Genomic DNA, 15,980 nt, shown 5'->3' with positions numbered 1-15,980 from the left:
GCAGGTTTGACATGCCTACCGGAACTCAGGAATATTTCCCATATCCGGTGACCTAGGCCAGATCTGGGGTCAGAAAATGAAACTTCAAAAGTTTTCCAGTTCATTGGTGTTCGAATTATTAAAATCGTATAACGTTTAGCAAAGCTATAGCATTTCAAATTTCATCAAAATTTTGCCTATCCTACTTATTTTGACCATCCCCTGTATGTCTCTTATTGGTAATTATAAAAGCGTTGCGGCTAGATAAGCTGCGGATCAGAGAAAGCGACTAAGATTTATTCAGAAGCAACCCATCCATGCGACGGGTACGGTGACCGTCAAAATAGTGGAAATTCAAAAATAATAAGTTGAACCAAAATCAATCTTGCTCCTCCCCTTTTTGCATCATTGAATTGACTACGCAGCATATAACGCAAAATACTGAATCAAAGTTGGTATTTCAAGGTAGAACAGTCAACAAAATCCGAAATCGAAGAAAAATAGCAACTCGAAATAATCAAGCCATTCTCCCCGCATGATCGAACCCCGGATAACCGAGCCTCCGGATGATTGTGCCTCCAGATAATCGAGTCCTATCTGTATTGCAATATGCGTATGTACAGTGGGTTTAAAATTTCTTATAGAGTTTTCGAAAAATCCGTGGGTGGCAAAATAACTAACGAATTTGTTATGTCCCTCAAATGTATTTAAATAACTTTATTTCTTCGAAAATACAGGACATATTTGCATTTGTTTTACGAAAACCATCCTTCTGTTCAACATAAGCAGCATATTCAACTAGTTAATGAAATAAAAAGTAATAAAAGTAATAAAATGCGCTCCTTATTATTTTGTTTTTATTTGCGATTGTTGTACATTCGAACATTTTAATTTAAGTACTAAAAACAGTTGGAAATCGATATGAACCTGATATGTAGAAGGTTCATTCAATAATTTAATAACTAACAGGTGAAAATTAAAGCACCTAGACCGATTGCGTGTGGGTTATGAAGCAGAGCTACAATCAAGCTTTGCTCGAGATGCTGTGCGGGCTTTACCAAGTTCGAATAGGAATTTTGTAATATTTTTTGAAATATGAACTCGTGTTGTGAATTGATAATTGATGATTATGCGTCCTGAAACGACGGAAAGTATCAAAATAGTGTCTTGATCATTCTCTACTGTATTCTTTGGCTGAAGGCTTAAAAATATAAGGCAATTTAAACCTCATATTAGAGCAAGTATTTACCGAAACGTATGGTTTCTTTAAAACTGTGTAATGCGCTTCGGTTCTTAACCCTATATCAAGATTTCTTTATTTAAAGAGCAACACCTCGTAGAACACCCTAATTTTATTCTTGCTTCATTTTTCCAAAAATGGTAAGTTAGTCTCCTGGTTTGCGCGTGTGGACAGTACACGTGTGAAAAGATATCAAATGTGAGAACGAAACAAACAAAGCCAAGCAATTTCAACTGTTGCAATAAAAAAATTTTCACCGCATGTTCTTTTCAAACTATAAAAAGAATTAAAAAATCAGTTTAGACTACTGATTAGTTATCACTTGAACCCTTTTTGTATCCTTGGCTACACCGGTGTTGTTAAACAGGGCATTATTTTGCTGCTTCATTTCATTGAACTTCATTAAATTTCATTTCGTTAAATTCAAGACATTTTATTTTAAAAACAACACAAATATATAGTCACCCATTCACCCGCAAACGTCGTCAGCGCTCACTGTGCGCTAGCTCAACGTGTAATATACATAGCAAGGAGAATCAGAGTACAAGGAGGCGGAGATGCCACAAAGCAAAAAGCAAGCAAAAATGGATCGGGGCTACACCGCGCGCTCCATGTAACTTTATAAAAACACCAACAAAGAGCTATCACCTGTTTGGTGCTATTCTCTTATTCCTCACGTGCCGAGTCGGCGACCGAAGCAGCTAGCTTGAGTGCGTGTTACCTAGCAAGCAAGAGATCAATTTGCGTTCCGCTCCTAGTGCGGCGCGTGCTTTACCAAGTCTGTATCTTACCATATATACGTACCAAAATATAACCTATGTATGTACCAAAATATTTCCTAAAATTTAATGACAAATTTTTATTTGAATTCGAATATAGGCTGAAGGCCGGTACTTATTCTTAATAATAATTTTTACATTACATTCTTAATAATAATTAATTTCACATTCCACTTATACAGGTTAGCTACATACATAGATATAAATATAAGACTGAGAAAATTACCTAGACTAGTCAAACATTAAAATTAAACACTAATACAGTTGTCGTTTGAAGTATAAGCTAAGCCTATGTTATGTCCGGATAAACTGTTCGTGAAGAGGTCGATGTCGTTTATCTTGTGTCGTGAGTTAATCGTGTCAAGGTTCACCTGAGAGCACAGATCTTGATAGGGAGGTAGTTCTTCTCCATTCCACCCGAGATTCCTAAGCGCAAACTTAAAGAATTTTTTTTTGGACTGCTTCGATTCGCTGTATGTGAGTTACGTAGTAAGGCCGCCAAACGACACTTGTGAAATCAAGTTTGCTTCTAACAAGTCCTTTGTAGATTGCTAGTATCGCATGAGGATCATCAAGGTCTCGGCCATACCTTCTGATGAGAGAGGAAAGTTTTAGGCTATCCACGATTACTTTGTCAATGTGTTTTGTGAAAGACAGTGTACAGTCGAAGGTTACGCCTAAATCGCGAACATATTCAGCACGTGGTACAACATTATTTGTATGAGCATAATTGTACAATACGGGGTGAGCTTCCCTAGTAAATGTCAGTACTGAGCATTTGTTCGCATTCACATGTGGTCCACAACTAGCATAGAATCTTCCGAAGATTTCTAAATCACTCTGCAATCTTTGGCAGTCATCATTATGTTTGATAAGGAGAAACAATTTCACATCATCTGTGTAAATCAAAACGATTGCATGACCGATCACATCAGGCAGTTCATTCATCAAAAGCACGAACAGCAATGGGCCTAGATGACTGCCTTGTGGTACTCATGACTGAACAATAAACGAGTTCGATCTACATCTCCGGATCTTCACAAACTGCACTCTATGTTCAAGATACGACTTAAGCCAATTGTAGAGCTAATTGCTAAACTTGTAATAAATAGGTCAATCGATCGCCTCCGCAGATGCGACACTAAGAAAATTTAACTAGAAACTACTAATTTAACTAGAAAAAAATATTAGTAATAAATTATTTAAAATATAAAAAAAGAAAAAGAAACATTTATTTGCAATGCAGTTGCTCCAATAACGGTGGAAACAGCAGCAATGTCTGTCCACTTGGTCCTGAACACAAGCTTTCATGCAAGCTTTCATGTGGGAAGCAAATGACGCCCCTTTTGATTGTCACTTTCTAGTATGAAGTACAATTTTGGAAGTAACAAAAAGATCAATGATGAATCATTCTGAAACAAATGGGCAAGCATGCTTGTCATTCTCCTCAGTATGTGAAAGGAGAGGAGAAAAAGTTCACCGCACACTTCCCTTCCAGTATGCGCCTGCGTGTAGCAAATGCTTTCACCACACTGCTTCTTTCTCCACTCCAAAGTATCTCAACCAGCTTACAGAGAGACAAACACACTTCCAGCTCACCCCAAATCTGATAGAAACAAGAGGGGTGAATCAATCTACAGAGAAAACGCAGAAATATACAACAGTGTCCACTGGCGAGTAGTCCGGAAGGTGAAAAAAAAAACTCCTCGCGTAGCTACACTGTGAAAATGAATTCCACCAGACTAAATTCGATCGGCACGAGCGGCACGGGCAACGCAGTCTATTGTTTTTCTCCCAATCTCTTTTCCTCTTCTGCCATGCTCAAGAAACCAACTGTGAAACGCACCGCAGATAGCTTTGCAGTGTAATTGGCCCTGACACAAGTAAAAGAGATTTTGAAGGCTGTTCGCACCTACGCGAATTCTCATATGCAATTTTCAATTTATGTGTGAAAACAAAAGCAAAAATATGTCCCTCCTTCACTTTCGCAAGTAAAAACCAAACCAATATTAACAGAGTCGTCAGGGCCAATTATTGTGCGTGATGTCCACACCTGTGAGGAAGTACACCTTAGTTCATTGTCTCGCAAGAGAGAGATTTCAGATTTCACCGCAGTGCGTTCAGGTAGCTCAACAGATGAAAATCGTTTGTCACTCTCTTCTAGCATGAGCCTTGATTTGCTCTTTAGTGTGACGGCAGTTGTTTCCGCAGAGCAAGATGTTCTCCTGCACTCTAGAGGTTTTCTGAGGAGAAAAGACAAGCATGCGGGCAAGTTGAACGAATACATTCTACACTTCATGAAATAATAAGATGTATTAGACATACAAGTTCTACTAGAGAAATGCAGATTAATGATTTGATACAGGTAGCTGTTCAGAAATATAATAATTGAATCCATTCGTTTATAAAGGATACTCACAAGAATGTATATACAGGAGTCAACATCGATAATTTATCAATTCAAGAGTTCTCTAGACATAAACAAGAAAATTCACAGAGATTTATAAAATTATTTGAATTATGTATGAATCTCTCAATTATCTACGCAAATATTAAAATACACGATTTAAATAATAATCCAGTAGCCATTGTGCATCTAGAAAAATGTAAATTAAAACTAAATTATGTTAGAATTATGCAATCAATTGAATTATATAACTTTGAAAAAACAATAGATAATTTTGATAAATTAATAAATACAAAAATGTATAACAACCAATTATATGAATTGTTACAAAACAAAAATATATTATTACAACAAACATTTTTAAAAATCAATCCGGAAAAATACCGTGCCAAGCGATGGGACAAAATCGGGACAGTTTGGAAATGGATAGCTGGCACGCCTGATGCAGATGATTTAAAAACAATCAATGATACCATGAACAAATTGATCGAAAATAATAATGAACAAGTATTTATTAATCAAGCTGCGAATGGAAGAATCCAACAAATTAGTAAGATTACTAACGCCCTGCTAGAATTAGAGTACAAATCTCAACATCAACATGTTATAGAATTAAACCTCATAACTATATTACTGAATATAGATACAATAAAACATCAAATTGGCTATTTTATTAGTTAAACATGGAATTCCGAGTGGCCGAATTTTATCTCTCAAAGATTTTATAAAAACCAGCAGCATTTTTTAGCAAGCAAACATTTATGTCAATTCATACGAATTATTATCTAAATCAACAGCACATGTCATTATGTCAATTTATACGAATTATTATCTGAATCAACAGCACATGTCATTATGAATGTACATGCTGAAAATTTTCTAAAGAAAAATACGGTTATGAATACTTAGAAGCCATTATACAAGATGAAAAGAGAGTTTTTTACTTACTTTACTTTACTTACTTTGTTGGCTAACGGACCGTTTACCGGTCTAGGGCCGAACAAATTAAAGATTAAAGCTTCTTTTGTCTTGGGCAGCCGTTCTTCAGTCTCCTCGTACACCAGCAGATCGTGCATCTTCTTCAACCGCGCACATCCACCGCGTGCGAGGCCTACCACGGAGTCGACGGCCTCTTCCTGGTTCTCTACTGAAGATAGTTTTGGCGGCACTCTCGTCAGGCATTCTGGCCACATGTCCAGCTCACTGAAGCCTGCCCCGCTGTCTTACCTTCACTATATCAGCATGTTTGTATACCTGGTACAACTCGTGGTTCATGCGTTTGCGCCACACTCCATCTTCTTGTTTACCGCCAAGTATCGATCGCAGAGCTTTACGCTCAAAAACTCCGAGCACTCGTCGATCAGCTTCCTTCAGCGTCCATGCTTCATATCCGTGAAGGGCCACCGGGAGTATCAGCGTCCTATACAGCGCTAGTTTTTTGCGAGTTTGTAAACTACGGGACCTCAGCTGGTTACGTAGTCCGTAGAAGGCCCTGTTCGCAGCTGCAATTCGTCACTTCACGGCTCATATCGTTGTCACATGTCACAAGTGTACCAAGATAAACGAACTCGTCAACCACTTAAAATCGTTCCCCATCTGAGCAAGATCGCGCGAAATGACCTATGGTCGAATATCGACCATTTTTGATTTGAATGAAACTTTGCACACGTATTTGGCTTAGCAAACTGAGCATTTTTCACAGATGGAGAGATTTTTTACACCCATGAGTTACATTCTAAAAGGGCGTATGCCTTTTGGCATAGGTTTTATTCGAAGCATTGTAGCCCAGAAACCGTTGGTTGTATAGAAAAACCGTCTGAAAATGAGTTGTAGGGAATTAAAAATGCACCATAAAACAAATATACACTGTACAAAAAAAAGTTTTTATCCAAAAAATTAAAAATAAACATTAAATTTCAATTTAAAAAAAAAGAGTTGAATTTTTTTTTATTTTTTTTAAAGAAACTTGACGTTAATACGCAACTTTAAAAAAAAAGTCCAGGATGGAGAAATGAAAAATAATTTTTTTATGATAGATTAATTTTTTTATGAAAATTCTAATTCAAACATTTTTCAAAATATTTGTATTCTGATGATTTTAAAAGATGCAGAGAGTCATTTTAAATCAAAAAACTCTTGGTAGTAAACATTCTAAAGGCATTGGTTTTCGAGTTATTTCTAATTTAAGCTCGAAAAATTATAATTATTTAGGAAAATACACGTTTTTCTTAATTTGTCCATGGTTCTCCAGCAAAAACCATACATTCATTGGAATGCTTGATCAAAAATATACAATTCATTCTTTGACAACAAAACGATTGGATAAATAACTCAAGCGCTAAATCTTAGCCTACCTACACGTTCCCCCTTGCCGAATGTTTTATAAAAAATATGTTTGTCGTGCAACACTACCTACTTGTTAACTAATAATAACTGTTTGTAAAGTACGCAACCAATAACTACTGGGTTACCTATAATATCTGTTTTCGTTTATAAATACGATTGCACTACTCCAGATGTGTTAGTAACAGTTTGCATTTTGTGAAGAAGAATAAACTGCCGGTAATCGCAAGTCAGTCCCATCTGTAATTTTGTCAATTTTGAGTTAGCATCGTATTTTGGCCTAGCTTTGAGTATATTTTCAGATGAACCGATAAAAAATAGTGGTTTGTTCAACAAAAGTGGAAATCAATACCAAGTCGACTTGTCACATTAGGTAAAGTAACCGCAAGTCAGTCCCAGAAGAAAAATAACCGAAAGTCAGTCCCGATTTACAAAAAAACATGCATAATACAACAGTAAAATGAATGGGGAGTAAAAGAAAGTTCGATACGACCGTTTAGATGAAAACAAGTTATCTAGTAATAATTATCAAATATTGGGATTATTTTTTAGTTTGAATTGGTGATGAATTTATGTGGAGCAATTTTCTGCTAAAACGAATTCAAGTCATTTTTTTTTCTTGGTTCGCTTCTTCGTGGATCTATCCGCAAAATCTTGAGTATCCTAAAACCTTCCATCAGAATCCAGGGAATATTTCCAAGAAATCTCCAAAAGTGATGCTCGAACCTCAAATGGATTTGGATCATCTTGACATTTGTTGTCGGATGAACCAACTGCAGTCCCGGCTTCAGTTTATTTATCCGAGTCCTCACCGAATAAGCTTTCATCGGTTCCGTACATCATGAGATTTTCCAACGTCGACATTTCTTAAAAGGTGCTCATGGACATACACTTCCTAACAGCGAAGGATTGACAGTTTTCCACGGCAACGAATAACAACACGTCAACACGCACTATAGTTTCAACATGGCAATGTGACTGACTTGCGGTTACTTTTCTCGTCGGTGTACAATGTAACGGCAAGTCAGTCACACTCAAGGTTTTTATCATAAAATCAATTATATCAATGGTTTTTACAATGTAATTAGTGCGGGCTAGTATGCAAACTATATTTTAGCAAGAATATTGTCAAAATAATTCATCTTATATAAGTGATAACTGAGCGTGAATGAAATATCTTTCGAAGCTGTTTTCTCGTTTTAACATTTTTACAGATGGGACTGACTTGCGGTTACCGGCAGTAAAGTGAAAATGGAATACACCAAGCCCAAATGCTGTGAACCCTTTCCCGATCGTCGGTGCTCATCAAGCTTACGCAAATTAAACGAAAACGTTATTGCAAAATTAAAAATATTGAACAGTCAAGCTCATTTTAATACGTCTTTATCAATTTGTGATTCGTGTAGTTATTGGAATGATAGTCAAGTCACGTCCTTCGTTGTTTACTATTCAGAATCTGGAACTCTTAAGAATATCAGCTTCATCATAATATCGAAAGTACTCCATCATGATTCTGTTGCGGTTCAGGTGTTCATTGCCAAATTAATGAGTTTTTTGAAAACAACAATAGAGTTTAAAAAAGCGATATTAATGTCTGATGGAGCTGCCTCACAATATAAAAATAGAAAAAACTTTGCAAGTCTTTGCAAGTTCGAAACAAAGTATAACGTCGATGCAGAGAGGCATTTTTTTGCGACTTCTCATGGTAAAGCCCAATGCGTGCAATTGGTGGCATATTAAAACGAATGGCAGGAAATGCAAGTTTTGCTAAAGAACATGAACATCCCATTACAAGCGCAAAAGAATTGTATGATTGGTCTAATCAGAAAAGTAATAAAAAATCATCCAAAATGTCATTTAGTTGGGAATCATATGAGAATATGACAAAGGAGTAACAGAATGGAGCAATATTTTCAAAAAATCAATAACAATAGCTGCCACACAAAAGTATTACTCTTTTGTTCCGATTTCAGAAAATAAGATACAAACGAAGCTGTTTTCAAAAGATGACGAATCATTTACTTATGATATATATAAAATATAAGGTGAAACTAGTTCTGTAAAGTATCTATGTCATATTAATCTACCATAAAAAAATTATTTTTCATTTCTTCATCCTGGACTTTTTTTTAAAAGTTGCGTATTAACGTCAAGGTTTGTTAAAAAAAATAAAAAAAAATTCAACTCTTATTTTTAAATTGAAATTTAATGTTTAGTTTTAATTTTTTTTGGTTAAAAAAATTTTTTTGTACAGTGTATTTTTTTATGGTGCATTTTCAATTCCCTACAACTCATTCTCAGACAGTTTTTCCATACAACCAACGGTTTCTGGGCTACAATGCTTCGAATAAAACCTATGCCAAAAGGTATACGCCCTTTTAGAATGTAACTCATGGGTGTAAAAAATCTCTCCACCTGTGAAAAATGCTCAGTTTGCTAAGCCAAATACGTGTGCAAAGTTTCATTCAAATCAAAAATGGTCCATTAAATTTTCGCGTATTTCCAGGCGATTTGAAATGATTTTGCTCATCTATCTCCACCTCAGCACCAGCACCACGGGGACTTCCACGCTCTCTGCCAGCTTCCATGTACTTCATTTTGGCAGAGTTAATGACAAGCCCCAATCTCGCTGCTCCCCTCCTAAAAGGTACGAAGGCCTCCTCCACGGCCTTACGGTTGATACCGATTATAGGGATATTATATGTATTTAATTTAACAAATTTGAACTAATAATATTGGAATACGCTACTAATAATTATAATTGAAGAATAATCGAAATCTAAATCATACACGAATCACACCCTCAATTCAATATTGCTTTATTACCCCCGAAATTCACTATCAAAATCTTCAAAAAATTGCGGTCACAACTACATCAACTTATAGTTTTACTTTATACATTGATTATCAAACAACATGAACCTAGACTACGATAATACAAATATTCAGAATAAATAACGACATTAAATTATGAAACAACATGTAAATATATTTTCCACCCAATTGCATATCCTAAACATCAAGCAAATTGCCTCCATTCATCAACAAAATCTGCAGTTATTTTGCGTTGGGCGCCAATATGTAGCCGGCCCTGGTCGATCCCTAGCTTGCGGGCAGCTTAAGCGCCACTCCGAAACGGAGACTGCCCACCTAGATTAGTTTTGCCCGGTTGAGACTCCCCTAAAGGGTCGTTCCAAAGAATATACCAAAAAAAAAAGGAATCAGGATCGGACCAGATGGCTACACAAAGTTCGGTCACCAAAAACGGGTCGACACCCTTTTATCCCCCAGCAGAAATCTTCAACACCATCTTTTCTCTCAGAGAGTTTGCGGTGATTTCTCACCCGCACTATAATTTCTCATCACGGGTAATGCCGCTATTTACCACCAGAGATCGTACGCAATCTGGAAGAAAAGCTTTGCCGACCATTCGAATCTCGCCACGCGGAAGACGAAACTATCACAAACGGAAAACGAGCCAAAATGACGTGAAACACTAGAACCGGACTTAAATCTTGCGGGAGCATTACATAAACAGAACTACAACACTATCTGCATGAAACAAACTCCATATTATTATTATTGAAGAACAGGTTTGTATTTAAATCTAGCAAGCATGCTTTTATATTATAAATTTCATTGTATGTGTGTAACTTATCGTCTAGACTAAGCTCCTATTGTGTGCGTTTTTTCTCTCCCTATCTCTAGTGCTCATTGACCCATGTGCTTTTCAAGTTTCGATCAGCTGCTCCAGAATGGATATTCGCAGTGACGTCCTGCGGTGCGAGCAAATGGCTAGCTACCCGGGATTTAGATTTGTTGAGTGGGGCGATCAAAAATTCTGAAACGCGTGCACGCTATTTCGGCCTCCACTCAACTACAAAAATCATGGGCGCGGTTTCGATACCAGCCAGTGCGACTAATAGTCGATTATTGGGAAATCACAATTAAATTGTGGGGTCCTTCATGGACGCGCCCACCGCTTTGAGAGTAAATTGGAACGACTCACCAATAGATTGCTGTGTGCTGCTGCTGATGCTGATGTTGGTCGTTGGCGTGTTAAACTGCTGCTGCTGGCGATCACATTAGGCCAACGCGGTCGATCGGCACACGCCGATTTGGATGATGAAAATAATTCACTGCATAGTGCCGCTTTCCGGGATTCCTCGACCGGAAACGGCCACTAGCCTCACCGGAGGACTTTTGTCGTTCCGATGCTGGTCACGTGGGCAGATGAAGTGCGATCTGCGAATGTCCCGCGCGATGAAACGGCTGCCGGGAAAAATTTCGTCCTGGGGAAAAACGGTACGCGTTGCGTCTTTCGCTGTCCTGCTCTCGCTCGTTCGGCTGTGGGTGAGAGTGCGCAGCCTTGTGGCTGTACAAACGGGGTCATTAGCATATGGTCGGGGTCAATGGCTTTGAACTTTGAGCACATTTACCTTTCTACTTTGCACACAATTTCAAAACGCACTATTCGCACTGAATAAATCTCAATTAGACTTCACTTTGTAACGAGCCTATTGTACACAAAAGGACAAGGAATTAAGACAAGTAACTAATAAATCACGTCACTAAACTTACTTAACAAAAATTAATTAGAAAACGCGGACAACAGACTTTCAACGCGACACTTCCAAACTGCTTGACGATCTAGGACGAAATGAACGATCATTATTAGTCCTCAGATAAGGGAAGGTGATTTCGTACGAATTAACAGGAAGTACGTAATTTCCCGCAAATCTCGTCGTGAATATTCGGAAATCTACAATTCTGCTGGTTGTTTCATTTTGGCTGCCGTCATTGGGCCCTATCTGTCCCTCTCCAACCATTTTTTGGCAATTCTATACGGGAACTACTTCGGGTTTTCTCAACCGCCTGATCTAGAGATGCACATTCTCGGAGAGACGCGTGCGCTAGGGTGTTGCGACTGATACGACAAACTACGGTTGTCTACATCTTGGCGCAACACAATTGTGTTGATCGATTATAAATTAATTCTAAACAAATTCTTGAAATACTATGACCGCTACAGTCCGCAAAACCAAGAAACATGTGAGATTTCGTGATGATCGTACCGTTTCTTTCCACGTTTGCTCTTCGTACTGCACCTTCAAGAACGATGTTGAACAGTAAGTTGGAGAGCGTATCCCCCTGCTGAAGCCATCTGCCCTGCTGAAGTCCATCTAACGTTATGAACGCGGCTGATGTCTCGCCAGCTATCCGCGCGCACGATTTCGATCCCTCCAGCGTCATACGACTCAGCTTAATTAGTTTCATAGGGAAACCGTGTTCCAGCATGATCTGACACAGCTCGTTTCTTTTCACTGAGTCGCACGCCGCCCTGAAATCCACAAACAGATGGTGAGTCGGTAAGTTGTACTCCCGGAACTTATCAAGGATCTGCCGCAGGGTGAAGATTTGATCCGTCGTGGAACGCCTCTGTCGAAAACCAGCCTGGTATACGCCAACAAAGGATTCCGTTAACGGTCTCAATCTGAAGAACAGAATACGGGAGAGCACTTTATATGCGGAGTTGAGCAACGTTATGCCTCGATAGTTGCCACAAACCAATCGACCTTCCAACCAGTCGTTCGGCATTTATTCATCCGCCCAGATCCTTAGTTATATCTGGTGGGTCGCATAGTACAGCCGCTCGCTTCCCGGTTCTAGAAGTTCGGCCGGGATACCGTCCTTCCCAGCGGCCTTGCCGTTTTTCAGCTCACTAATCGCCTTTTTCACCTCCTCCTGTGTTGGTGGCTCCACAGCTTGTTCGTCACCCATAATCGTCATTTTGTTCCTGCTCTGCTCATTCGACTCCTCACCGTTCAATAGCGCCTGAAAATGCTCCTTCCACCTGGCTGCAACCGTCGGTATATCAGTAGGCAGGTTGCCGTCCTTGTCATTACATATGACCGGCACAGGAAAATTCCTGCTTTTGACTCTGTTGACAGTTCTATAGAATCTCCGCACGTCGTTTTGAGCATAGCTGTCCTCTGCGCTGGCGAGCATCTGCTCCTGGTACTCGCGCTTCTTCCGACGGTGGGTTCTATTTCACAGTGCAACAAAAATTGACTTTTTTTTCTGCCTTGGCTTCTATATATAATTTTCTTGTGTATTTTTAGCCAAAACTGAATTTCCCCGAGTTTGAACATATTTCAACCACACAAATTACCGGTTTCTCAAAAATTCAAAATGGCGCCATTGTTGCCCCTTAAGTTGAAATATGTTCAAACTCAGGGAAATTTATTTTCGCATCAAACTTCATCAAAAAATCATACATAGGAGCCAAGGCAAAAAAAATGTTGCACTGTGAATTTTCGGCAGCTCTTGCCCCCCTGTACCTTTCCCTGTTCTGGCGCGTAGCCGCAGTGAGCATGCGGCTCCTGGCACGATTCTTCTCATCTGTCGCTCTCTGGCACTCGGAATCGAACCAGCCATTAGGCTGTCTTCCACGCGTTGTACCTACCACCTCTCTCGCAATCGTTTCGATGGCGCCGTGGATACTGCTCCACAGACCTTCCACTTCCACTCCTTCCTGCTGCTGTTCTGCGATTCTCTGATCCAGCTCTCTGGCGTATTCTGCTGCCACGATACAGCTTTCAACCGCTGAATGTTAAAACGCGTCCTCCTCTCTGTGCGAGATTTTAGCACGTTCGACAACCGTGCGCGGATCTTACAAACGACGACATAATGGTCAGACTCAATGTTTGGTCCCCAAAAAGACCTAACATCAGTAACATCCGAAAAGTGCCGACTGTCAATCAGTACGTGATCGATCTGGGAGAAGGCTTCTCCATTTGGATGCCTCCAGGTGTGTTTCCGAATATTCAAACATGGAAAAAAGAAGCTACATATAGCCATCCCTCTGGACGCGGCAAAGTTTATCAGCCTCAGGCCGTTTTTATTGGTTGACGAGAGGAGGCTATGCCTTCCAATGACCGGACGGAAGAATTCCTCCCTCCCAACCTGTGCGTTTGCGTTTCCGATGACGACTCTTACGTCGTGTTTTGGGCACTCGTCATAGATTCGCTCAAGCTTGTCATAGAACTCATCTTTGACTTTATGGACTTTGGACTTGTCGTTTGTCGGTGGTGTTGATTAAACTGTAGTTGGAGAATTTGCCCTTAATCCTCAACACGCATATACGGTCATCTACGGGCCTCCACCGGATGACTATTGTTTTCTGATTTCCCAGCACTATGAAACCGACGCCCCGTTCCGCTGCTTTGCCACTGTAGTTGATGTAATACTTGAAAGAAGTGTGTGCAATAGAATCTACTGAAGGGAACTTGGCCACCGAAACTCCTGAATCGCTGCGATTTCGACTCCCTGCCGCTGTAGTTCTCGAGCAAGCAAGCCAGCCCGCGCCGATTCATTGAGAGATCGAACGTTCCAATTACCCGATTTCCAATCGTTTACCTTAATCTTTTTCCGTGTTCGTAGCCTAGGTCTTTGCAGATTGATCCGTTCCGTGTTTCTAATTTCGTTATTCGTGGTTGAAGAAAGGTTTCGGTATGCTACCTTACCAGGGTGGCGATACCTACATCCTGCTGATGGGGCTGCAATCTTAGGTGTAGCTGGCGGGATACAGCATTCCATGATTCAACCGCCCGCTCTGGGTCAGACGCTGTTGTACGCCGCCCCTAATATGGGGATACAGCCGCCCTTCCCGGTCAGCATACGACTATAGTTTCCACCGGGGGTTGGTTACCCGATCTCCACTAAGGTTACTCGTATTCCGGTTGCTGGACAGAGATGAATGATCACATTAGGGTCTCAAGTTACACGTGTCCAGCCATTTGCCAACCAAGAGAGTTTCTATTAATTATAATTCTATAATTAAGAATGATACACATATCTTTGAAACTCCACACAAATGTCCGGAAGAATCAAATATTTTTATCTGCAATACTGATACAATATGACCACCAAACCAAGTTGCAAGTTGACAAAGATTCTACATGCCAATTGCAGTTACGAAAAAGTTTATTCAACAGGAATTATAAAAAAAATCAATGATGCTGTCATACTACTCAACAACGTTCACGTGAAGTTACAATCCAATTGTAGCAATCACACCCAGAATTTAATAGGATCATTCTTGGCGCAATGCGAGCAATGCGAGCAATGCGAAATATATTTGGACGATAATATATACACAAATTTTATTATGGAAATTGATAAAAAATCATATGGACCTACAACCGGATTAATCATTAATGAATAAAATATTGTAGACATTCCACCTCCAGAATATTTATCAAACTTAACTATGAACCACAAGAACATCTTACAACGTGTTTATTTACAAAACGAGTCTCTTGAATGGAAAGTAAATATATTTGGAACTTTAAGCATTGGTACAATTGTAATTATCATAATTACAGTTGTAATCTACATTGCTATAACAAAAATATTTAAAACAACTAAAATAAAAGTTGTTTTAGCCGTATCACAAACACCCTCTGCTACAGAAGAAACCTAAAACTCAACAAATTTAAATATTTCTCCGTATCCGGACGTTTCTGATGAAAGATTAGAGGAACTTAATAATTATTTCAGCATGACTACTTCAGGAAGAAAAATCAAACTTTGAGTACAAAGTGTTTAAAAGGGGAAAGCGTTAGTAAAGCCTCCCAACCTACGGCACTTTTATCAATTGCGGATACGAATACAGAACAATTACACCCGCAGCATGTTTCGTGTGGAGTCCACATTCCAGAAAATAATAACAATCAATAGATACACATCAATTGGCACACCAACAGGACAGGCAGTTCAATTTCAGCAGTCAAATCATCACGATTAGTTTTAATTTAGTTAGGATAATTTTTTTAAATATAATTTTGATTGAATAAAAATTAACTTATCAAATTGATTTGTAATTTGCAGGAGAGTTGTGAGTAGGGCAATACAAGCTGTTTTGATTTCATCACGATTAAAAAAACTTTTTCCTTGAATCTAACAAAACGGTGTTTGTGGTGAATAGATTTTATTTTTTGTTGAATTTCAATGCTAGTCAAATACTGATTCTCATCATTTCACTAAATTCATCGTTTCGTTTGATTCCCGAGAAAAAGTTTTTTTACCGTAATAAAACCTAACCAGCACAGTTCTGTAGCATTATAGTGCTCCGAACAAAAACAAATTTTCTGAACTTTTTAATTGTTGATATTGTTTACATTCCCCAGATTTTTGTTTTGAATTGTTCATCTTCTAACAGTCTGCCAGA

The 15,980-nt window shown here is 38.9% G+C and overlaps 1 protein-coding gene across 1 annotated transcript in view; it reads right to left on the bottom strand.

The window, feature by feature from the left end:
- The window catches only part of LOC129725616 (scavenger receptor class B member 1), a 253,463-nt gene that overhangs the window by 67,413 nt on the left and 170,070 nt on the right, over window positions 1–15,980 (bottom strand). The gene's annotated exons all lie outside the window — the stretch shown is intronic.

The sequence above is a fragment of the Wyeomyia smithii genome, chromosome 2 (genome assembly GCF_029784165.1).
Source record: "Wyeomyia smithii strain HCP4-BCI-WySm-NY-G18 chromosome 2, ASM2978416v1, whole genome shotgun sequence".
In the NCBI taxonomy this organism is placed as follows: domain Eukaryota; kingdom Metazoa; phylum Arthropoda; class Insecta; order Diptera; family Culicidae; genus Wyeomyia; species Wyeomyia smithii.
Note: the sequence above shows the minus strand (reverse complement) of the source record. Positions and strands in the feature narration are given on the sequence as shown.